This window comes from Protopterus annectens, chromosome 11.part0 (genome assembly GCF_019279795.1).
Source record: "Protopterus annectens isolate FY-2018-M chromosome 11.part0, PAN1.0, whole genome shotgun sequence".
In the NCBI taxonomy this organism is placed as follows: Eukaryota; Metazoa; Chordata; order Ceratodontiformes; family Protopteridae; genus Protopterus; species Protopterus annectens.
Window position 1 is genome coordinate 1,026,318,361 of NC_056745.1, and position 27,871 is coordinate 1,026,346,231.

Consider the following 27,871-nt stretch of genomic DNA (forward strand, 5'->3'; position numbering starts at 1 on the left):
ATCTGTTTGTTAATATTCTTTTCAAAGGTATGAAGGTCTAAGGATGCAGAAGACACATACAAAAGACTACTTTTTCATTAAGTTTTTGCCTGGGAATTCTGCGTGCCTCTTAGTCACATGTTACTCTAATGTTTAAAGGTATACTGCATCACATTCAAAGTACTTGATAAATACAGCTTGGTTTTATTGTTTCTTGTAGCCACACTTAGAAATCTCATATGTGGGTAGCAAGGTAAGCATGTCTGTGCATGTAGGACTAACAAAAGGCAGTGCATGCAAGAATAGCTTTCTAATATGCTTAGAGCCAGATGCAACTCATGCATGTTGAGGAATAAACAACAGCCATCTGCTGATGGCCACATATATACTTCAAATACCATGACAACTGAATATTTAAGAAAGTCATATTTTAGGATGGCACAGTGGCACACTGGGTAGCATTGTCACCTCACAGCAAGAGGTTCTCAGATTCAAATCCCTCATGGGATGCCTTCTGTGCAGAGTCTACATGTCCTTCCTATGCTCGTGTGAATTTTTAACCAGTGCCCCTGTTTCCTCCCACATTCCAAAGACATGCAATATATGGACTGGACACTTAAAATTGGCCCTAGATGTGAGTGTGTGGAATGGAAAAACAACATCTGCAGCAGTGTTGGCTACACAGCATTATGAACATTGGCTCCAGATGATTCTCACTGTTGATGTAACATCCCAACTCCATGTGCAAAAATAGGAAAAAGGGTTGTGGATGGATGGGTTGATGGTTGGATGGATTCTCAGCACATAAGATACACAAGTGTAGCATAATCTGGACACAGAAAAGTTAAAATAATAGGGGAATATATTAAAGCATACAGAGCGCCATGTTCCATACAATACTACACGTACTTATCTAAGACTATAACAGGAATAAAGTACTGCCCCATGGTGCAGGAGGATGTAGTTCTGACTGCATGCTTAATGACTAGTGTTTGAAAAGTAGCCTAGGAGCTGGAGAGAACAGGCCAGGAAGGATGAGAGTGAGTGGCTACTGATGGCTCACCCATACTGAGGAGAGGGAGATGACTCTGGCTTGCCACTTGGGTGACACCTAGTACGAACATTGGGTTTTGCAACAATGGAACAAAAGCATGCATTGCACTTAGCAACTTTAGAAGTAGTGTGTGTGTGTGTGTGTGTGTGTGTGTGTGTGCGTGTGTGTGTGTGTGTGTGTGTGTGTGTGTGTGTGTGTGTGTGTGTGTGTGTGTGTGTGTGAAGGCAGACATATTTTCCTGAGGTTGGGTAGTAATATGGAGCTCAATGGAGCCAGCAAAGGAAAAGAGCTCCTGGATTAGGATACACAGTAGGACCTACTAATTAGCCCACTCCTACCATCTGATTCTTAGTGTTGGTGGCATGAATGGACCTGATAGGACTTCCTGGGCAGGAATGAGTAGGCTATGCTTCTGCCTAGTCCTGTGATGCCAGGTTTTCACCATTGCAGACCTAATGGGCTGACTGGGTATTGGTGGTAGAACCACTGGCTGGGGTTCTATGAAGAAAGGTGGAGAAAAAAATAACAGCAGGGCTATATTGGTTACACCCATGGCTGTGATTTCATTTGCATATTCTTCTGCTTCATGAGGCACATACAATGTAGCACAAGTGTTGTAATATACTGCAAGGACAACACATCCTTTCACACAACCAATGCAGTATACAGTGACTGCACACCATACTGCACCCATGTTGGCAATGTTTCACTCTACTGCATGTTTACAAATAGCAGTTCCTGAAGTTTTATGTACTGCTGTGGCATAGCAAAGAAAGTCTCGCCTACAACACAATAGCCCACAGCTATGCAATGTAGGTGCTTCCTGAAAGACCCTAGGAAATGATGCCTAGCCACATGCTCTTAGCTCCTGAAAGTATTAGGAAAGGTACCACTAGAGAACATTGCACCTCTGACGGCACTATTACTATTCCGTGTGATGTGTTTTATTCTTTTGCACATTTGTCTGATGCCATCCCACATCAGTGCTGTGCAGTTTGTATCAAGGAAGGACATCAGCCTGCATCTCCACTAGGTGGATAAAATAAAGGGTTTCTTTCTCTAGCCACCTTGATGGCCAGGTGCCTGTATGCACCATTATCAATATAAACATTAAAGTGTTTCCAAAGATTAAAACATTGGTAGCATATGCCACATCAGTTAAGCACTTGTCCAAAACTTGAATAAATGACTAGCAGCAGGTAAAAAAGTACAAGGACATTCTGAGCTTTGATAGTCTGGTGCAGCACTGTAATATGGTGGAAGAAAAGAAGTATACCACGTATGCATTCAAAAGTATGTGGTAACACTTCCACACTACCCGGTTTGTACAACTGAGAGGAAAAGAAGGGAAAAAAAGCAGCATAGAAAATAGGCTGATATGGCATTAGAATCCAATGTGCTCTATGTTTGATTTGCATGTAATTAAAACATTGAATTTTTATTTGATTCCAAAACATTCATAGGATACTAGATCTATAAAATGTACAAGGGTAGTAGTTCATTAGTTAATCATAGTTAAGTATGACCTGCTGCATAACTTTACTATTTAGCTGACTGCAACTGCTGAGTAAGTGACTGGAAAACATCAAAAAAATCGAAAAAGAAAACGTTACCACCAAGTAACAACAAACGTATCATGGCAAAAAGTCCTTGGGAATTCAGGATAACTTATTTTAATGTCCAGTGCTGATATCTTAAAATACGAACAAGTAAAAACACAATGCCAGAATGTGGTTCAATCAATCCAATCAAGCGCTTTCACCCAGGCTCTCCCAGGCTTTGTCAAGATACAAAAAACATTTCAAATTTACTTTATATACTATTTGTGCACTTCAATAAATCAATTAACTTAGCAATTACGTAATTAAAACATCTTTCCAACAATCTTTCTTCTTTCACTGTATGTTGTGTTGTAACCAATATATATGTTATAAAATGTATATATATAATATATATTTAAAAAATTTTTTTTGCTACTTTAATTTTAATTTTGCAACCATATGTAAAAGAATATATAGTAATAATTATATAGGCACTGTTATTACATATACTAAAACTTTAACAATAAATAATATACTTCAAACTTGCCTACAAACCCTACCCCAACACATTTTTAGTGCCTAATTGAACATATGTTGGTAAAAAACATGTTTAAAAACATTCATATAACATGTCTTTAAATTCACTCTCTCTGCATAATTATTTAATGCCCAAAAAACACCCTTAACAAAAAAAGTTTTTTTAAATAACCTCTTTCTCCAACAGGACAACTGCTGAGTAAGTGACTGGGAAACATGCAGGTAAATATAGAATCAGAATCAGAATCACATTTATTGGCCAAGTATGCACGCATACAAGGAATTTGACTCTGGCTTCAGTGACTCTCCCAGTATGAATTACATAAACAACATACATGCAAGTATTAAACAATATACATGCAACTATTAAGAACAAGACAAAAAAGTAAATATACATATACATACAGTGAATAACGGATATTAATGATGTGCCACTGGTTGGCTAATTCTGTGCCTTGCCATTCATGTCATACCTTACCGATCCTTGGGATGTTACCTGCCACAATATGCATTGCTATAGCACTGATGCTACACTGTGTTCTCTATCTGGCCAGAAAAGAAGAATGCTGACAACCAGTTTAAGTTTACCACAGGATTTCACTGTGAAGGCCTATACATTAAACTAATTAAACTTCATTCACCTTCCATTCCATATCTTTCACTAAGTTGTACAATTAAGTAGTTAACAGCTTTTTAAAAAAAAATTCCAGCTAATATTTAAAATGTCCATTTAGCACCCATAACTATTAGTGCTACATAAATCAGATGTAAACAGATACAAGAGTTCACACAATTTGTTTAAAAAGAAACCTTGTTACAAAATGTACCACCACCTTACCTCTCATCTATCCAGATTTTTGCAGACTATTCTGATTTTTGCCTCATATTTTTGGTCTGTTCCTCATAACATTTATGATCTCCTGGCTAATCACTGAGGATTAAAGCTACTAAATAATGACATACATTTGAGTTTCAGACTTCATATCCTTTAAAAAAGGCATGCAAACATAAGACCAATTATACTACCAGCTTTCTAAGTTTATAACAGCAATATTTAACATGTTTCCCTATTTTTGGGCCTTTGTCCCATTATTTTAGTCTTTGTCCAGATTCTTTGTGCTAAGAGTTTGAGAGCTATGACTACTTCGGAGACCCTCAGGGAGAAGTGCAAATAAGTTTTGACTACCAGTACACATTTCTGTGAAGCATATTTTTGCATAGGAAATATTATATATTAGAGTAAGTGTTAAGGCACTTCATGAACTGGAGTGCAAAGACTTGATAAATAAAGATTAGTTCAAGCAAGGTAAGAACTGCATGCCATGATATGAAGCAATGTTGATTTTAGGCAATTGAGCCTATCTGACCTAATGGGCCCTGCTCCCAGAGGCATCTCCACACCAGACTTATCATCTCTTGCTCCACCACTTTCAGAAACAAGGAATACCCTAGAGGAAGACGAAGCATACCTCTCAACTCCTTAGTATAAGAAATCTGGACAAAGCCTGACAAAATGTGGGACGAAGTCTGAAAAATAGGGACAGATTATAAATATTGCTCTTATGCATGTAGAAAGTTGACTTCCTGGCAGTGTGTACATATATATTATTAGAAACAAGTTACTGCTGTGTACCGAGGTAATTAGTTTTTTAAGGAGTATACCCTGAAGTATGCATTCTGTTGGGACACTGCTAATGTCTTTTGGTTTCTACTACTATTGGTTGCAAAGTTTACAATTTTAATTTCTTGTAAGCTAAAACTTTTTAATACATGGACAGAGTCTATGTACTGTGACCCCATGCTGTTTCTCTTTATATTTACCATGTCCTCCTTAAAACTACAGAAGAAATTCTTGCAGAAAGAGAAAAAAGAGGTTGATGTGGCCTAGCTAACGATATTAAATCTATTGTTACTAGTGGCCAATGATACTAATAAATAAGATTTGTGATATAATCGTGTATATGCTTTGGCATGTGTAACCTTTTGTGAGAATTAATCATGTTTGAAGTTTGAAGTCAAGGAGACTATGCTGTTTCCAGTTTTGTATTATGCTAAACATACACATACATACACATATAACACACACAGAGACATGTACAGATGTCCAAACACACACACACACACACACACACACACACACACACACACACACACACACACACACACACACACACACACACACACACACACACACACACACACACACACACACGTATGCACGTGCTTGCTCGCGTATAGAAATACACACAAACCTCACAATCGGATAAGATAGTAATTTTAAAACAATGCCAATGAACTGTGAATTAAAGTCCTGCATTACACTTGTCAGGTTTTTGCAAAATTTGATTCAAACAGTAACAGACTGACATTTGTAATACAAATGCAGCACTCAAGAATCTTCTGTTTTGTTTGTCTTATATAAATTGCATGCTACAGTGATGTATAGTACTAGCAAAATGAGGTATTACATAACAGGCATAATGCCATAATACTGCTGAATGTGAGCATTATATGTAGTAATGCACAGATGATGTCAGAAAACAGAGATGGAATACAGAATGCAGTCAAACAAGCAATTGGCAATGCCAAAATCTGACCTGCATTTCTGATAAAGTGTAACAATATCAAGTAAAAATAAATGGTCAGAAGCTACAAGAGATGTTAATAATAAAACAGAACCAATGACAGCAGAATTCCACCGCATTCTGCATTCTGAGTATCATTACAATGCATTTAAGAAATTATACTGGGAGGGTTGCACATCAATTGACATAAAACAAAGTTAATAGACACTGACATTTCAAAATATGCAGTATGTATATAATGTGTTGTAAAGAAAGTGCTACATAGGTCTACTGGTTTAATACTGGAAATTGTTTCAACCATGGGAAAGGTTTGCCAAATTTAAATGCAGTTATAACTTTTACACCAAATTTCTTTAATTTCAGTAGGATGCATTATAATATTTTGCAGTGTTTTCATATGAAGCATTAGCAATGAAATAATTTACATTAGGGTTAGAAGAGGATATTCCAGAGAAATGGAACATCGTTTTCTAGCCTGCGGAATAGCAAACTGGCATTGTAGCTCTGTGTCTTCACCCACAAGAAATAATTTCAGATAATCTGACACCGATTTAGTGGAGTAACATTTTAAGGAATTTATAATATAGATGCAAGTGGTTATTCTGACATTCTGTTATATAAGTGAAAGCTATAACATAGTACTTTGGCAAGTGAAATGACACACAAGTGATGCTTGCTAAATTGCAACTCAACAATATTTATTTATTGTAGCGTACTTAGAATCTGTAACAATGATTTGCATTATCACACTGAAAGTGTCGCAGCATTTTTTACTCAGAAAACCAAAATATTTTGAGCAGCATTTCCACTTAAAAGTGCTGCAAAGTTCTTGGCTTTGTAAACCAATGCAGGCATAGACAAGGCAATGAAAAGCAGATCATAATGGAAGACAAGGTCATCCACTTCCTATGAATGTTTTGGATGTAGTAGGACGTCGTTCTGATTTTGTTTTGGCTTGCCCACACCTCATACTTCCTCATTTGGCTGACAGCACACCTCTAGTCATATTCAACTGCAGTCCACTTTCAGTGTAAGTTAAGAGATGACACTGACAAATCCTTGTTTTCTCTAATGATTTAAAACATGTCATATGTATTTTTGGCTTGGCTTTCCTTTTCTCTTTCCATATTTAGATCATTCTGACTACTTTCCTTCCTTTTAACTTTCCCAGATAAGTTCTATATTCTTACAGTATCTCAAAATGTATTTTGTCATTGCCACTCCCTTCCACTAAAACAGACGTTTTTCTCTTTCTTTACATTTTTAGTTCAGATGTCGATAGGCTGTGACTGTCACTACTTAACCTTTACTTCATGCTCTTTGCTCTTGTAATTCTTGTTATCTTATATCCCCATCTTACTTTTAAAGATAACACTATCTGAGTAAGTAACAGCCTTGCTTTGTGTATGACTGATGAGGTTTATATGTTATTCCAAGTTAAGAAGTGGTTCCTTGACCACAGGGAATGTCACACTTCTTTATAGGACATGAATGTGAAGTGTTATAGTTGAGGTGAGATGTGGAAGTGTTCCTATGTGTCCCTGCATTTATTAAACTTCATATCTGACAATGCCAACTACAGAATGCACAACTTTTGTCATTCTTTACATTCCTCCAAACAGCTCAAATGATATAGATTTTAGAGGAAAATTATTTTATTTATCCTAGTTAAATTCTATACCTCAGAAAATTGGATAGACTTGAAACTAATTAATTGGAATAAATGTGTTTAAAGGTGTTCCCCCAGATTCAGCATGCCCTACACTGTGTGCAGGACTAGTGCAGGAGCCCCAGCAGGCAATATGTCTGCCGTGTGATCCAGTAATAAGCTGAAGGGGTGTGCACAAGCGGTCCTGCAATAGTCCTGCATGGACTCAGCGCCTGTATGTAAATTACCCCATTTGCAGGAGAAATCCATGCAAATGAGGTGAATCTGTAATCCAGGAAGCTGGAAGCTGGCCATGCAAGACTAGTGTAATCTGCAGAAATGTACTTCGCCAGTAACGGATGCATTTCTGCAAACTACAAAACGGAGCCATGATAGCTCCAAATAAAGGGTGGATATTATGCAGAAAGCATGCCAGTGGCCAAATATAAGGCCATTGGCATGGAAAACCATTGCAAAAATAAAAAAATAAAAAAAAAATCAACTTTTATTTTTTTAGCCGAGCCTGTTTAAGCATAGGGCAGCAAATGGGACCGGGCGAAAAATAAGAAAAAAAAAAACTAAAATAAGCATTCTAACCAAAAATCACTATTTTGCCATTATACTCAATGGCAGGCAGAAGACAACATGGCCAGTGAATAGTGGTTGCTAAGGGGGGAGACTCAGTGTGGGACATGTAACTATGCATCAGCAGGCAATCCTATGCAAATGAGGGGAATGATACTGAATCACAGATTTCCCCTGCATGCTAGTCAGCATCCAACAATGTAAGAGCAGGAATAGCTTGGTGCAAGGCTAGGCATTAGCTGACATCATGGTGGGGGGGTGTCAGGTATACTGTAAGTGGATTGGAGCCCTGTGTCTCGGGTTTGCCCTTAGCTTAGCAGAGCTAAGCAAGGGGGCATGTTTGAGGCTGCCTAGCACTTTTTACATTGCCTAAGCGGGTGTGCACGCTGCGCACCAGGTTTTAAAAGAAAAAAAAAGTAAACCAGGAAATAGCAGCTCTGTGCACATTTGAGCACTGTGTTTGTGTGGCGTGCCCCTGGGCTTAAATAGGAAGGCAATGGGAAGGGAAAACTGCAGTAGGAACGTAATCTAGGAGAGCTAGCATAGCTGGCAGGTAAAACATATAAGAATCAGCCAATTACACAGGCAGCAGACCAGACCAGCCCAAAACACTACTATAAACTATGCAAAGACCTCTCTGTCTGTTTTTTCCCACATACTCTACACCAGTGGTGTATACAAGTGGGGAAATTTTAACAAACAGAAACAACAGAATGATAAGGGCTGCAGCAGCTATCAGGCATCAACATGTGGAAGAGGATGAGGGGTGGTGAGGATGAGAATGCTGCTGACCAACCCACAGTGAGAAGCTGGAGAAGGGTGTACAGACCCAGGGTAACTTACCAGGGGCTACATGAGCTTGAAATAGTGAAGCGCTATAGGCTGGACAGGGACCTCCTACAGCAAATTGTTGAGCTGTGCCGGCCACGCCTGACACAGCGAACTAACAGAGGGCAACCCATCCAAGTGGATACCAAGGTATGTGTAGGCCTAGGTATACTAGCCACAGGTACTTCCCAAAGCCCAACTGGGGACATAATGGGGATCTCACAGGCATCAGCATCCCGAGTATTCCACCAGTTCTTGGATGCCATTTCAGCACATGCTGGTGAGCACATATATTTCCTCAACACCTGTGAGGTGTTGGCCAGCAATATGCATCTCTTCCACCAAATAGCAGAATACCCTGAGGTGGTGGGTGCTATAGACTGCACGCACATATGCATCAAAGCATCACCCAGAGAGCAAGGGTAGGGCCTACATCAACCTCAAGGGCTTCCCCTCTATCAACTGCCAGGTCATGTGTGATGCCCTGAGCATTATAATGAATGTGTGTGCTGGCAGCCCTGGAAGCTATCACGAGTCCCACAACTGGCATCTGACACAGCTGTACCAGAGATTTGCCAGTGGGGGACATCCCTTATGGTCACCTAGTGGGGGATGCTGGTTACAAACTGGAGCCATAGCTGATGACACCCATCAGAAATGCAGAGACACCCGAACAAGACCACCATAATGAGGCACACTCACAGACCAGAATCATAATAGAGCATGTGTTTGGGATGCTCAAGTCATGGTTCTTGTGCCTGGACACATCCGGTGGAGTCTTGCAGTACTCACCAGCTACATGTACCCAAATTGTTATCGTATGTGCCATGCTACACAATATGATCCTGAGGAAACAGCTGCAACAGAAACAGCATGGGGCAGGTCCACACAGCCCCCAACCAATGCTAAGGCCTGCACAGGCACAGTGGAGGAACAACCTGGGACCCAGTGAATGACACCTCTCTCTGATTCACACATACACTAAAAGGGATGCCAAACATGACACTACCTGTGCTCAACCATGTATAGGAAGTGTACTATGTGCATCCAACATAGGAAGTCCCCAACACTATCATCAATACTGGCACACCCACAAGGTAAGTCACTCCCCTTACTGATTGCTGAATGGAGAAGTATGTGTTGCTACTTGTATCTATGGTATGGATGTGAGCATGCAAGGGAACTGGGTGACTGAATGGGATGCCAGCAGATAGTAGACACCTATAGTAGCAGCATGAGATCTGTAACAAATACGGGTGTCACCATAATTGCCAGTACTACACATGGTGACCAAACCCACTACAGGAAATGTGCTGGGCCACATGTGTGTCCATATGACATACACATGCCAGTCAGGGAGGTTCACATATCCAACAACAGTGACAGCCAGCAGGACAGGTGTCGACAATCACAAACAAAGGCTGTGCTAAGGCCACTGAATGATACCTATGGTTAAACCCCCCCCCCCCCAGACCTACACACACAGACATCAGGTCAGGCAGTGGGATGTTAGTTCTGAAGGGTAGGAAGTCAGAAGGTAATATGTAGGTCAATCAAACATAAGAAATGTAGTACACTGACATGCCTCTAGTCAGCATGATAGGTTAGAAAACAGAATGAAATGGAGTACCTGACATACCTGTACAGTCATAGCAAATGTGTACAAGTGTCAGGTGTGCCCCCCCGAATCCTGTGTAGCAATGTAGAAACAGTCAGGTGTGCCCCCCCATATCCTCTGTAGACAGTAGTAACAGTCAGGTGTGCCCCCCCCAGTCCTATATAGAAATGTAGTAATGTGTATGTGTTGATATAATACCAGTGGAGCACAGATTCCCAGGGGTGGCCAAGGTAGCAAGATAGATTATAGCATTTGCATAATATGCAGGTATGTGTGTGTTAGGTTGGTGTGTGCTTCATATTGTGTGGGAGTGGTCAGTATGTATGCATGTTGAGGTATGACCTGGTGGCCATTGCCCATAACTGCTGATGACAGGGCCAAGTCCTCACAACTGCAGTGCCAAAGACAATTCCCACCACTATAACACATACTAACAGTAACACAACGGCCAGCAATATTAGTTCCAAAAGAGCTTTATTAAGCTGTAAAAAATCACGACAGGATATAAAAATATCCCTGGCTCCAAACCGGTTTCGGTATGACCTTCTTCAGTGGAGCATAATACAAAAAAGAAAAGAAAAAGGAGAAAAACCAACAGAGGACATAGCACTATTTATAGTGTACACTTGTCATCAAATATCCAATCAATAGATTGCTTATATTGTGGTCTGCTAAGACCTTGCCTATCATCTTAACATATAATGAATACATAATAATATATTCAAAAATCCTAGTGGAGCAAAAGTATAAATTTATATCGCATATACCTAAGTATGTGTATTGCCTATATATTTATATTTAAATATTCGGTCTTAGTACATACAACAAAAATTGCATCCACAATTATATGATGATGCAAAATGATACTATCAACCATATAGTATTTGAATATGTGCTTACAAATAAACAGCAATAAGGGCAACTAAACTCACATCTCTGGGCTAAAAAATCTATCATAAATAGCAAGACTCCCACTAGATTGCATGTAATTATAAATGGTCATTAATGCTTGGGGGAAACAAAGCCCCAAGATGTATGATCCAATATTTCTCTTTGTGTGTGAGTATATTTTCCCACCCCTGTTGATGACTTCTGTCCCCCACTATTCGATCGATTATTGTAAACATAAACTTTGCAGTGGGATGTTTGACTGTATGTTGGTAAAGGGCATTTGTGATTTTCTTGTTTCTGATATTGCTTCTATGTTCTCCTATCCTTATCCTCAGTGACCGGGAAGTTTTCCCCACATAAAAGGCAGAACATTGGCACGTCGCAAGATAGATAACCCAACTCGTGGAGCAGTTACCAAAAATCCTTAAATCATATACCTTACTGGTATTAGCACTACTAAACTGTTTGGTTTTGTTTACCTGACTACATGACATGCAATGCCCACAAGGGACTGTGCCCACTAATTCTTTACCAGTCATAGTTAGTTGTCTGTATCTGGCCCCTCCACTTCCATGATGTTTATAGTGTGAAAAGATAGAACCTAGCATTTTGCCCCTTCTATAGGAAAATTGGCAACGAGTGCCCAAATGTTGTCTAAGAGTGTCATTGGCCAACAAGATATTCCAATTCCTTTCCATGATTCCTCTAATAATCTGATTGTTTCTGCCATATGTGGTGACAAATCTCAAAACGCCATCACCTTTCTTTTTCGAATGATCCTGGTATTCAAGAAGCTGTGTCCTGGTATACTTGTCAGAGCAATTTTTTGCAGATCTGATGTCAAATTCTGCATAACCTCTATCAAGGAATCTTTTAGTGAGATCTGAACTGGCCATCTCATAATCTTCCACAGAGGAATTAATCCGTTTGACATGACGAAACTGTGATTTAGGGATGTTCCGGACAGTGTGGCGGGGATGCATACTGGAAGCATGCAGCAACGTGTTGTATTCTGGATATTTTCTATATATTTTTGTGCCTAAGGTGTTATCAGGCTTTCTGTAAACATTCACATCTAAAAATTCAATAGATGTAAGGTTGCTATTAACCGTAAATTCAATGCCCCAAATATTGCTGTTGAGATAATCAACAAATTCCTTAAGGTATTCACTATCTGCCCGCCACACCATCCAACAATCATCAAGATATCTTCGCCAAATATCCATTTCAACGATATAGATGTTGTGAGATGTATCATATATTATATATTCTTCCACGTAGGCCATAAAAAGGTCTGCATATATTGGAGCAAAAGATGCTCCCATTGCCGTGCCTTGTAGTTGCCAGTAACATTCTCCTTGGAAGTAAAATATGTTTTTATTTAGAACATGCTCACACATACAGATCAAAAGAGTGTTGAAACCAGGTGGATATAGATTTGTCTTTTCAAGCCAAAACTGAAGTGCTTGAAGTCCTGCCCAATGTGGAATACTGGTGTATAATGATTTTACATCCAGTGTGCAGAGTAACCAGTCTGGTTCAATTTGAGTCTCCGCTATGATTTGTAAGAATTGTGTTGTATCCTTGATTCTGGCTCTGACATTAACCAGGAGTGGTTTCAAATATTCTGTTAGATAGGCTGATAGTGGTTCAGTAAGTGAACCATGACCGGACACTATAGGTCTCCCAGGTGGAGAAGTAAGTGATTTATGTATTTTGGGGAGTAAATATAATATCTGTTTGTTAGGATCCTTAACGGTTAAATGTTTGACAATAGTGGTAGATAAAATGCCTTCCTCTACTGCACTTCCCAAAAAACTATCAATTTCCCTTTTAAATGTAGAGGTTTTATCAATATCCATCTTCATGTAGCATTTCATATCCGATAGTTGTCGCAATCCCTCTTGTATATAATAGTCCATGTCAAGGACTACTACTGCTCCACCCTTGTCGGCCTTGAGAATAGCTATATTGTTATTATTCTTCAATTCAATAAGCGCCTTCCTTTCGGTTTCCTGAATATTATCTTTAAATATATTGAAACCATATGGCGGAAAATGTAAATCTCTAAGTACAGCCTGTTGAAAGGCTGTAACATGGATATTGGCAGGAGGTTGAAATGTAGATTTGAGAAATCTAAACTCAGTAGATCTTTGAGAATAATTGTTATCATTATTAGAAAAGAATATCTTTAAATTAAGACAACGACAAAAATCCAAAACATCAATAACTGATATTGATCACAAAAGAAGCCTGGTACAAATCCTAAGCCTTTATTTAAAATTGTTTCTTGTTCCAAGGTAAGCACAGATTTAGAGAGGTTGAGAAAATTTTTATACCCAGTGTCATCTACTTGAGTAGTGCTTGGACTAATCCATCCATTGAGTCTAAATCTAGACCTATTTCGGTGTTTCCTCCCTCCGCGGTGTTTGTTCTTACTCCTAAAGGGGTCGGTATGTCACTTTTCTTTTTAACCGGTGAATGATCAGATATAATGCCCTCACTGTCAGTAGGAGAAGACTCATCACCCGAGGTACTGGTATATGTGTGTTTTGGGCTTTGTTCCCCCAGGCATTAATGACCATTTATAATTACATGCAATCTAGTGGGAGTCTTGCTATTTATGATAGATTTTTTAGCCCAGAGATGTGAGTTTAGTTGCCCTTATTGCTGTTTATTTGTAAGCACATATTCAAATACTATATGGTTGATAGTATCATTTTGCATCATCATATAATTGTGGATGTAATTTTTGTTGTATGTACTTAGACCGAATATTTAAATATAAATATATAAACAATACACATACTTAGGTATATGCGATATAAATTTATACTTTTGCTCCACTAGGATTTTTGAATATATTATTATGTATTCATTATATGTTAAGATGGTAGGCAAGGTCTTAGCAGACCACAATATAACAATCTATTGATTGGATATTTGATGACAAGTGTACACTATAAATAGTGCTATGTCCTCTGTTGGTTTTTCTCCTTTTTCTTTTCTTTTTTGTATTATGCTCCACTGAAGAAGGTCATACCGAAACCGGTTTGGAGCCAGGGATATTTTTATATCCTGTTGTGATTTTTTATAGCTTAATAAAGCTCTTTTGGAACTAATATTGCTGGCCGTTGTGTTGCTTCATAGTTTGGTTGGCCGTGCATAGCTTTGCGTGAGAGGTTTGGTGTTTATTTTACGTCGAGTGTACCTCTCTGGAAGCCATTGTTCCAGCGGTCGGTGGGAGAAGACTCTTCACCTTGGTGATTTTCATGTGTTATGATGGGTGCCAATGAGGAGTTCGTATATCTACACTATGGACTTATTATGTGGTTAATTTAATTGAGTATCATTTGGATTACATCCATTACTTTGGGGCAAGGTTAATGTGATGGTTTATGTACAGTACAACGTTGGAAAGTCAGCGAGGCGTACATTTGGATTACATCCACCATTTTGGGGCAAGGTGAACGAGACGGTTCATGTGCAACATAACGTTTGGAAGTTAGCGGTTTTTGCTTTTGGTCCGTCTCCAATTGCTACATCCAAGATTTGAGGTACTGTAAGACTATTGACTTGGTTTATATTCAGCCTTTTTTCCATGAGCTGAATAGTGGAACTATGTGTTAAGATTCTGGGTTTCCAAAGTTAACATTTACATTTGGTTAATTTGGTCTTTTACTGTGACTCGGATCCTATTTCTACACTAGGGGCAACATTTATGATTTGGTCGATGTGTGTAACAGCGTCGAAGAGTTCACGGTATTTAGGTGCTTTTTCTGCCTACTGTCGTTTTACAAGATTCGTGCTACGGTTATTATTTGGACTGTGGTGACATTGGACACATCTCTTTTGAACTAAATTGAATGTTATTGGGGAAGTTGTGTATCAGGACTTTGAAACACACTGTCGACAACCATTTTGAACTTTTTCTTGTGTTTCACAGGAAAGAAAGTATACGGATGGCAGTGACCCAATTCAATTAAGGCGTTCATGTGTTGGACTTCATTTTTGTGGTTATTTACAGTGTTCCGGCTGTTTTGTTATCCCGAGTTTCATCTGGAACACTCTAAATTTCAACTTTGATAATAATTTTTGTTTTATATTGGCACAGATGGTAATAACTGAACTGTTTATGTCCAAATGGTTAAATGTCAAATGTGTTTAAATACTATATTTTATAGGTTTGACTTTCTGATATTAGACATTTTACATTAGGGCCTTTGCCATTTTGTTAGACGACAATATTGGGTGATGCCTCAACTTTGGTATGTTTGATAGGTTAATATATTTACAATACATAGGCCAACATTGCTTGGGATTATCACAGTATTCATCCTGTTATGTTCTATAACAAATGTCTTCCACATATAGATAGTTTTTTTGTGTATATATATCCTATAACAAGTGATAGGACTATCTAGAGGTTAGTTAAGTGAACAAGGTGATTGATGTTAATCTTTTTATATATGTACACATTTAACATCATTTGTCATTTATACCTACCTAAGGATATATTTATTCAACATAGGCAGGGTTTGCATACTATTATTGTCGACATCATTCAGATGTGTGTTAACATTTGCTGTGGCCAACTATTGAAACTTGGACTTGGTACACAGCTTCCCCTCGGTGCATTTTTTTGGGTTATATTAGGTATAACACTTATGATAGCAGATTGGGTTATCACTATCACTACAGTAGACTGTATAGTTGGCAGATGGTTTTGTTGATAGACTAGTGTCACCAACATTTTGAAGTTGGGTGTTAAATAAGTATCATTGTTCATTATTTGAGAAGTCAGTTATATTAACACTGAACTTTTGACATATATTATACACTCATTTTCCCTAATGTCATGAGAAAGACCTTTTTATTTATTTTTGGGTACCCTTAATATGGTATAGGTCGGTTAGGTAAGAACGAACAGGGTCCCTTGATTTGTCTTTTGGAGGTCTGGTAGGCACTATTGTACATGCGTATTCCCTTGAGATACTGGTATTTTGGATAATTAAACCAATTTGGATATATACCCTATCTCTATTGGAGGGTGAATAAATTTTCTGGGTCTTTTTCTTGCCACTGGCCCCATGCTACCCTATATTCTATTGTACTGAGTCAGTTCACTGTAGTAAATATGAATCTGGATAATATTTTACAGGGTATGTGTGCTGATAGCGAGGATATTCAGGTGTTTGGACTGGATTCCATCCCAAGCAACATTAATAATGATCAACAAGTTGCCTCTTCTCAAGATGGGTGTCAATCGGCTTTTTTTAATTTAGAGAAAGCCCTGAAAGGATTACGAGTTAATATATGGCATCTAAGGCTATTTAAAGCCTATTTAGTTAAAAAATTAGTCCCAAGAGGGCTTAGAATTAGGTTAAAACCCATGGTCAGCAGATCTGAACAGAGGTTGACCAATGAATGGCATGAGGCGGTACAAGAAGGGTCTATGAGATTTGTACAAGTATTGGCTGATTACTATGAAAGGACCACAGATTTAAATATTGCTGTGGTTAAGGACCTCAGTCTCATTTGTAAACAATTTGAGTCAAACATTAAGTATAACACCATGGTGGCCAATTTATCCAAGGATCTGACTCAGTATGATAAATTGATTAAAGAAAGGAAAATCAAAAAATTCAATCGGGACGTCAACGATTATGGTAGGGGATGCCCTTTTGAAATACAAAAGTCGGTCAGATTTAAAGACATGACATCGGGTAGGGACGGGGCCAGGTCAAGAAAACGACCCATACCCATTCTTAAAAATAAGGAACACACATATACCAGTACCTCGGGTGATGAGTCTTCTCCCACTGACAGTGAGGGCATTATATCTGATCATTCACCGGTTAAAAAGAAAAGTAACATACCGACCCCTTTAGGAGTACGAACAAACGCCGCGGTGGGAGGAAACACCGAAATAGGTCTAGATTTAGACTCAATGGATGGATTAGTCCAAGCACTACTCAAGTAGATGACACTGGGTATAAAAATGTTCTCAACCTCTCTAAATCTGTGCTTACCTTGGAACAAGAAACAATTTTAAATAAAGGCTTAGGATTTGTACCAGGCTTCTTTTGTGATCAATATCAAACAGTTATTGATGTTTTGGATTTTTGTCGTTGTCTTAATTTAAAGATATTCTTTTCTAATAATGATAACAATTATTCTCAAAGATCTACTGAGTTTAGATTTCTCAAATCTACATTTCAACCTCCTGCCAATATCCATGTTACAGCCTTTCAACAGGCTGTACTTAGAGATTTACATTTTCCGCCATATGGTTTCAATATATTTAAAGATAATATTCAGGAAACCAAAAGGAAGGCGCTTATTGAATTGAAGAATAATAACAATATAGCTATTCTCAAGGCTGATAAGGGTGGAGCAGTAGTAGTCCTTGACATGGACTATTATATACAAGAGGGATTGCGACAACTATCGGATATGAAATGCTACATGAAGATGGATATTGATCCAACCTCTACATTTAAAAGGGAAATTGATAGTTTTTTGGGAAGTGCAGTAGAGGAAGGCATTTTATCTACCACTATTGTCAAACATTTAACCGTTAAGGATCCTAACAAACAGATATTATATTTACTCCCCAAAATACATAAATCACTTACTTCTCCACCTGGGAGACCTATAGTGTCCGGTCATGGTTCACTTACTGAACCACTATCAGCCTATCTAACAGAATATTTGAAACCACTCCTGGTCAATGTCAGAGCCAGAATCAAGGATACAACACAATTCTTACAAATCATAGCGGACACTCAAATTGAACCAGACTGGTTACTCTGCACACTGGATGTAAAATCATTATACACCAGTATTCCACATTGGGCAGGACTTCAAGCACTTCAGTTTTGGCTTGAAAAGACAAATCTATATCCACCTGGTTTCAACACTCTTTTGATCTGTATGTGTGAGCATGTTCTAAATAAAAACATATTTTACTTCCAAGGAGAATGTTACTGGCAACTACAAGGCACGGCAATGGGAGCATCTTTTGCTCCAATATATGCAGACCTTTTTATGGCCTACTTGGAAGAATATATAATATATGATACATCTCACAACATCTATATCGTTGAAATGGATATTTGGCGAATATATCTTGATGATTGTTGGATGGTGTGGCGGGCAGATAGTGAATACCTTAAGGAATTTGTTGATTATCTCAACAGCAATATTTGGGGCATTGAATTTACGGTTAATAGCAACCTTACATCTATTGAATTTTTAGATGTGAATGTTTACAGAAAGCCTGATAACACCTTAGGCACAAAAATATATAGAAAATATCCAGAATACAACACGTTGCTACATGCTTCCAGTATGCATCCCCGCCACACTGTCCAGAACATCCCTAAATCACAGTTTCGTCATGTCAAACGGATTAATTCCTCTGTGGAAGATTATGAGATAGCCAGTTCAGATCTCACTAAAAGATTCCTTGATAGAGGTTATGCAGAATTTGACATCAGATCTGCAAAAAATTGCTCTGACAAGTATACCAGGACACAGCTTCTTGAATACCAGGATCATTCGAAAAAGAAAGGTGATGGCGTTTTGAGATTTGTCACCACATATGGCAGAAACAATCAGATTATTAGAGGAATCATGGAAAGGAATTGGAATATCTTGTTGGCCAATGACACTCTTAGACAACATTTGGGCACTTGTTGCCAATTTTCCTATAGAAGGGGCAAAATGCTAGGTTCTATCTTTTCACACTATAAACATCATGGAAGTGGAGGGGGCAGATACAGACAACTAACTATGACTGGTAAAGAATTAGTGGGCACAGTCCCTTGTGGGCATTGCATGTCATGTAGTCAGGTAAACAAAACCAAACAGTTTAGTAGTGCTAATACCAGTAAGGTATATGATTTAAGGATTTTTGGTAACTGCTCCACGAGTTGGGTTATCTATCTTGCGACGTGCCAATGTTCTGCCTTTTATGTGGGGAAAACTTCCCGGTCACTGAGGATAAGGATAGGAGAACATAGAAGCAATATCAGAAACAAGAAAATCACAAATGCCCTTTACCAACATACAGTCAAACATCCCACTGCAAAGTTTATGTTTACAATAATCGATCGGATAGTGGGGGACAGAAGTCATCAACAGGGGTGGGAAAATATACTCACACACAAAGAGAAATATTGGATCATACATCTTGGGGCTTTGTTTCCCCCAGGCATTAATGACCATTTATAATTACATGCAATCTAGTGGGAGTCTTGCTATTTATGATAGATTTTTTAGCCCAGAGATGTGAGTTTAGTTGCCCTTATTGCTGTTTATTTGTAAGCACATATTCAAATACTATATGGTTGATAGTATCATTTTGCATCATCATATAATTGTGGATGTAATTTTTGTTGTATGTACTTAGACCGAATATTTAAATATAAATATATAAACAATACACATACTTAGGTATATGCGATATAAATTTATACTTTTGCTCCACTAGGATTTTTGAATATATTATTATGTATTCATTATATGTTAAGATGGTAGGCAAGGTCTTAGCAGACCACAATATAAGCAATCTATTGATTGGATATTTGATGACAAGTGTACACTATAAATAGTGCTATGTCCTCTGTTGGTTTTTCTCCTTTTTCTTTTCTTTTTTGTATTATGCTCCACTGAAGAAGGTCATACCGAAACCGGTTTGGAGCCAGGGATATATTTTTATATCCTGTTGTGATTTTTTATAGCTTAATAAAGCTCTTTTGGAACTAATATTGCTGGCCGTTGTGTTGCTTTGTAGTTTGGTTGGCCGTGCATAGCTTTGCGTGAGAGGTTTGGTGTTTATTTTACATACTAACAGTAAGTCATTGTAAATGTATGGTGGTAATATGCATCATCATCTGAAAGATTGACATGGCATGGTTGTTGAGCTAGATATACAAGCAGTACACAGGGGAACGTACCCCAGACATACAGTATATAATGTGTAACTGTGAAATGGACACACACTTGGAATTGTACATACAGGTATGCATCACATTATCCGGGACTGTAGTAGGGGATACTGGTGTTGTCTGGCCAAACACTTGCAGGTCACAAAGGTGGTAGGACTGATGTATTGGGAAATAGCTGCTGTACATGCCAGCATAACTGGAATGCCCCGTGCATATCTGTGCATCAGATGCAAGTAGTGTCCATTGCACACATGCACCCAGCTCACCAAAACACCACTCACAGGTACCACTCTGATTATATCCCTGCTGTTGAAAATAGGTACAATATGACTCCACCTGTATATGGCAATAGCAAAAGAATGCAGCATGTAGTAAAGATGTCCCATACAGGTGTGTCCCTAGCTGTAGGTAGCACCCTGCCAGCAACCACACCACTGAATCAAGAATGACAGAAAGTACTGGCATGAACACCTAGAACACCTACCCTGTCACCCCAGGGGAATATACTCTATGGTGGCCTGAGACTGTAGGACTGACAGAATGCAATGGCCTGCCATAGCTGGCCCACATCAACACCAAATGGCGTACAAGCCTCTGCCAAAGGCCTGTGTCCCGCATGTACTGCCAATGCATGTTATGTCATGGACACCCAAATAACAACATAACACACTCCACCTAAGCTATATGCAAGACCATGTGGACAAACCACATGCTAAGTCCCACTGCATGAACTGTGGACCAACACAAAAACACTGCTGTGATGAGGTGATAACCTTAGGGAAAGTATCAGAGAATGTATGCATAATGTTTGGAAGAGGATATAATTGGGGGGGGGTGGGAGCATGGCCAGCATGGAATGTGCAAGGTCTGACACACAGCTGTGTGCACACACCATCCCTGGCTGTAAACACATAAATGGGTTGCTGCAAAACTGCCCATACACCACAATAGGGGTAATGTCCTGACCCATGGCCCCTGCCTCTGGGTAACCTGTGTGAATATGTACAGCTATGAGGTATTGCCACAGCAAGATAATGCCATACTGTCATGTTGATGGATGAACAAGTATGGGAACCTCTGCCAGCACTGTACCAAGGTTCTGAACTGGATACACAAACCGAGCACCAAGTGTCTGCAACTCCCCCACCAGAATGGCATAACTTACCATGAATACGTAGGTGTCTGCCCACAATACCAGACACAGCTGCAGTCACCCTTGTCCCACAAGTCATCACTGTGAGCAAGAACGTCCACCTGACAGTACTTGAGGACATAAAACATTACAGTATACAACAGCACACATGTCTGAATATGTCTGCTAACACCAGTGCCATGTAGCAGAAGCAGAACAGACACAATCACCTACAGTACACACTATCCACTGCACAGTTTGTCCCCATATTACCAAATGATCTATGGATACCCTGCAGAAACAGTTTGCTACCTGTAGGTGTACAAAACAAAGGTCTGCACTGGAGTACAAACTACCTGGAATGGATCCACATATTCAATACAGAAGGGCATACTGGACATGCTCACACACACAGAGAAATGAAGGCAAAGTCAGACAACAACATACTGAAAGGTCATACTGGGCATGCTCACACATGTAAACAAATGAAGCCCATGTCTGCAAACAATAGTGGACCATACATATCTGACAGTTGCAGATGTTAGTGCATACACTCCTCAGTATGCACCAGTCATGCTTTGCACACATTTTGAATAGGAATACAGACAAATATCCAAAAACAACACACTATAATAAGCCAAAAGTAGACAAACATAGATGTGTGGAAGAGAGTGACTGTGACAAAAAGCCATCCATCATGAGACCTGTCCCACCCAGCACACGGCCAAATGGCTACAACCACATGATGTGTAAATGTCACTCACTGTAACAATTAGCCACTGGTATCCATCAGCATTACAGACTATGTGGTGCAAGTGCTAGCTGTGCAACATGACTGTACAAGGCAGTTGTCATCTAGCAGCTGTATACATGTACCTGCAGAATCTAACCTTGTGTGTGCCTGCATGTGGTGTGTCAACCTCTAGATGAATGGGTTATGGTCCATGCACACACACACTGCCCTCCCCATAGCCCTACAATGCCAAGCCTGCTGATGTCATCCACTGTGAAATACACCTCTGGGAAAAGTGCACCTCAGTAATCTCTGTGGCGTGTCCTATAACTGTGTAATGCTGCAGTGTGATAAACTAGTTAGGTAGGAGTTTTAATCTCAGGCATGGCAAGTGTGTGTGTGTGTGTGTGTGTGTGTGTGTGTGTGTGTGTGTGTGTGTGTGTGTGTGTGTGTGTGTGTGTGTGTAGGGAACAATGCTTTTTAGGCTAGTCAACTTCACTACAATTCAAATAGCCTACTTTGGCAAGACTGCTGATGTCATTCACCGTGAAATACACCTTTGGGAAAGCTGTAGCTTAACCATCTCTGAGGTGTGTCCTATAACTGTGTAATGCTGGAGAGTGATAAACTAGTTAGGTAAAAGTTCTAATCCCAGACATGACAACTGTGTCTTTTTGTGTGGCTCTGTCTGTGTAAGAAGCAATGCTTTTTAGGCTAGTCACACTCATGACAATTCAAATGCCCTATTTTGGCAAGGCTGCTGATGTCATTCACTGTGAAATACACCCCTGGGAAAGGTGTAGCCCAGTAATCTCTGTGGTGCATCCTATAACTGCGTACTGCTATAGTGTGATAAACTTGTTAGGTAGGAGTTCTAATCCCAGATGTGGCAACTGCGTGTTTTTATGTGTCTCTGTCTGTGTAGGGAGCAATGCTTTTTAGGCCAGTCACACTCAGTACAATTCAAATGTCCTACTTTGGCAGGGCTGCTGATGTCATTCACTGTGAAATACACCTTTGGGAAAGGTGTAGCCCAGTAATATCTGTGGTGCGTCCTTTAACTGTGTAATGCTGTAGTGTGATGTAGTACTCTGGTAGGGGTTCTATTTCCACACATGGCAAGTGTGGATGTTTGTGTGTCTGTTCCTTTGTTTGTGTAGGGAGCAATGCATTTTAGGCTAGTTACACTCACTACAGATCAAATGCCATACTTTGGCAAGGCTGCTGATGTCATTCACTGTCAAATACACCTTTGGGAAAGGTGAAGTCCAGTCATCTCTGTGGTGTATCCTATGACAGCATAATGCTGTGGTATAGTATTCTACTAGGGGTTCTGTTCCCACACATGGCAAGTGTGGATGTTTCTGTGCGTGTTTCTTTGTGTAGGGAGCAATGCATTTTAGGCTAGTCACACTCACTACAGATCAAATGCCCTACTTTGGCAAGGGGGCTGAAGTCATTCACTGTGACTACATCTTTGGGAAAGGTATTGCCCAGTAATCTCCATGGCATGTCCTATAACTGCATAGTACTGTAATGTAATAAACTAGTTAGGTAGGAGCTCTAATCTCACACATGGCATGTGTGTGTGTGTGTGTGTGTGTGTGTGTGTGTGTGTGTGTGTGTGTGTGTGTGTGTGTGTGTGTGTGTGTGTGTGTGTGTGCATGTGTGTCTGTGTTTGTCATTCATATCCTGTGCAGAGGTGGCTGTGAGTGTGTAACAACTGGACTCATTGTGGAGTGGGTTTTGCAAATTTCTTATATGGTGGCTCTATAATATGCCACAATGTCCACCTTACAGGGATAACAGATGTGAAATAGCTGAGAGGTTGGGGTGCCAATCCATACCCTTACATGTGACATCAAGGCCTGACAAACAAAGTTAGCAACCCTTGTATTAACCAGAGAACACTTGCAACCCATGTCTCATACACAAACACACTCACCTAGGCAACAATCGCTAAGTTGGTAATACTCTGCATATTGCCCACAGATAGTAACTATGGTGTGATTACAGTGGACTACAAAAGGGCATGGCACCTTGTCCATCAGTACAATACACACATGCAGACAGTGCTCCTGTACTGTGTTCCCCACTGGACACCTGCAACACCTGTGGTGTCATCAAATGTGACCCACAAAGGACATACCATGCCTTAAACACATACCCTGTATGGACAGGTGCCACTGACACCAGGGAATACCTGTATCATGCTATCAATGTAGGTGTAGGGTCAACCTGCTGTCCATTACCAATTCCTGCCACATGAGGCCAAGAGTGACACATCTGATAACAACCTGTGTACACAACATGGACCAGACACCCCAGGTACATGTGCACATCCCAGACACTGTCCATGTCATGGACTAATGAACACATACATGGTAAGCAATGTGCAGCAATGGCCACACACAATAGTTACCCAGGTGACTGGATGGTGAATACAATGCCCACCTGTGTGGGCCAATCCAAACAGTACACCCCTGAGACCCAATGCAAACCATTGTCATGTCACCTGATGCCAAGGTATACCCATCACCTTGCCTTGTATAGACATCTGGCACAGTCAGCCACTACACTTCTGTGAAGCAATGCACCCATGCATGTCAGTAATGGCACCCTGTGTCTGTGTGTGTGGTGCATGATGCCTTTGACCACATTCACACTCACTACAACCCCCATTGGCATACTGAAGCATGCTGTCTGATGTCAGACACCTCCACACACCCTTTGCCCATACAACCTGTGGATAACCCCTGTGGTGCATGTGATACCTGCACAGTATTGTATTGTGGCAAACTAACTAGTGAGGAGGTGTATACCTGACCCTGCCAAGTGTGTCAATGTGTGTGGGTCCCTGGGAGAGTGTGGCTGTGTTGACGCTGGCACCTGTTCATGCAGACAGGCACATCTACAATACCTACCATATAGCTACCATATCACTGTTGCAGATGTCACTCACCATTTCATATACATTTGGAGTGCTCCTCAACATGTAAGCTATGTGGTGCATCCAATAACTGCATAGACATGTGATAGCAATGCATAGTCAGTCAGGGGTTTTATACCCTGTACTGGCAGGTGTGTGATGCAACCATGCATAGGTTTTACTCTCCCACCCCCTCCCTGACTTATTTTTGCCTCTGTCTGCCTCTCTCACTCCCTCTCTGTTGGATGTGGAGACCTATACCTGCTTTGCTTAGGCAGCAGTTTGTGTTTTGTAAGTGATGCTCATGATCAGCTGATGGCCTCTGCATGAATTGCAGCCCTCCTCTAGCTGATTGCACATGGAACAGCTGTGGTAACATTCCCATAGCCAATTGCATGGAAACACACTCCAATATCTAGGAACATCATGTTGGTGTAGGGCCTTTTCATTCACTGTGAGCGGGACCTAGATTTGTTGTTTGGCAAACAGCATCTCAGATGGATTGGGGATTTACCTCTAATGACATACACTGTGGAAACAGGCCAACACACAGGAGGGGGATGTGCCTGACATGACTACAGAATGTAAGTGTTACTATTCTGCATTTGGGGTAATGTTGGTTTAACAGGGTATGTGTGTAGATATGGCTGGTCTACATGTTTTAATACCTGCCATGACAATGCTAGGTTTCTGAGGAAACCCAATCTGTAGCGTCATTTGCAGACTGCGCAGTGTGTGGTGACTTTTGTTTCTTATGCTACTCACAGTGCACCTATCTGTGAACTGCAGAAGCATAATGTGAGGATTGCAGTCAGTACATGGTGAAAGACATGAGAGTTACTGACCTCATATCCCTCATAGGACATATGTCGCAACAAACCCTGTTCCAACAGTAAATGTATGAGGTTATCACAGCAACATGTCAATATTGGCCCTGTGTTTGTGCCTCCAGCCACAACCCTGTCAACCTGTGTACATATGTCATGCAGTAAGAGGTGCATATGTCCTGTACGCCATAATTTATTGACATCATATCTGATAACAAGCCAGTGAGATATCAGACTGTGACACGTTATGTATAGTAGGGGTTCTCTTTGAGGACATAACCTAGGCATTCTGTGGTTCTGTGTACAGTACTGAGGTCTGTGTACTTATGGTGATTGTCAACAGTGTGTGTATTGTGAATATGTACCTTGGCCTGTGTACAGACTGTGGTAGATGTCATTGTCCTTGGTCCTGTTTTATCTGATGTTACATGCTGCTCCACTGTATGTTACCCTATCGGCTTACATGTTTGTAGGGCCAAACATACACATGTCCCATACCACAGACAGGCATCGGACCACACTGTGTAGTGGCCCAGTATATATAGGGTTAGTGTGTGAGTGGCACATATGAGGATGGTGTTGATCAGATAGTCCATATGCTGTAATATTATGCTAGCTACCATAGGTGACTGTGGCTGTCACATTTGTTGTGGTTATGCACTTTCACACAGGTGTCTGTTACTCCTTGCTGTGACATGCCTGTAGAGCCTGCTATATATGCAGGTACATGTGTATTCCCCCATAAGAAATGTAGGCCAGTGTTGTGGCAGTCTGCCTGTAGCCTGCACAGTGCTTTGTTTACATGCCTAGCAGCTTAATGTACTTACCCAATGTGATGTTATGTCCAGATACTTGCCAGATGTCCTGCTGCCAGGCCACCATAACAGCCATGTATATCAGACAAAGCAGTGGGATGCTGTACAGATGTATGTCACTAACTAGTGGGTAGTATGTGGCCATGGCACCCCTGTACCAGTGGCTATTATGTGTCAGGACAGATGGGGGAGTGTGAATGCATAACCTATGGGGGCAGATGTATACCAGTATTTACATGATACACCCATCTATATGGCTGTTAACATTCACATTGTCAGGCATGGTCCACCTGTTTTGCACTAAGGGGTTCTGTGTATACCTCTGGACTGACCATAATGTGTCAGACTGTCCACATTTATTAGCCATATCTCTGCTGTAGTCCACAGGATCATTAATGTGCTAGCAGTGGTACTGTACTATGATGTCCTTAGGATGTCTGTCAGTAGCCAATAGTGCACATGTTAAAAGCAGATGTGACCTCCCACACACCACATGTGTGTAAAGACAACCCCTATCACAGAAGCAATAGTCTACATATATACCTGCACTACATACTGACATCCCCTTGCACTATGAGGCTGGGACTACTGGGGCTGAGGTAAGGCTCCACTCCATGGTCAGGGCATATGGTGGACATATATGTATATATAATTAGCTATATATATATATATATATATATACACATATACATATCCACATACATAGCTGGATATGTATATGTATACACACACACACACACACACACACACACACACACACACATATATATATATATATATATATATATATATATATATATATATATATATATATTATAAACACTCAGATATATGCATATACACAGCAATATATGTCTACACATATACAGAGGTACATATGCACATATACTTGTGGATATCTACATATATATTGACAGTAATAGGTATATCAGAATAGATATGTATGCACACATAGTTATTGATATCTACATATATAGCTACATAAATAGGCATATCTGTACACATAGGATGTGTATACATATATAGCTATATATACATATATCTACATATACATACATATATATATATATATATATGTGTGTGTGTGTGTGTATATACATATGAAGAGATGCACACATGCCCATATATATGTTGCACTATACAGATGTGTATACAGACATATGTATAAATATACATGTGTATGTACATGTAGACATATATCAACCTATTATTTGT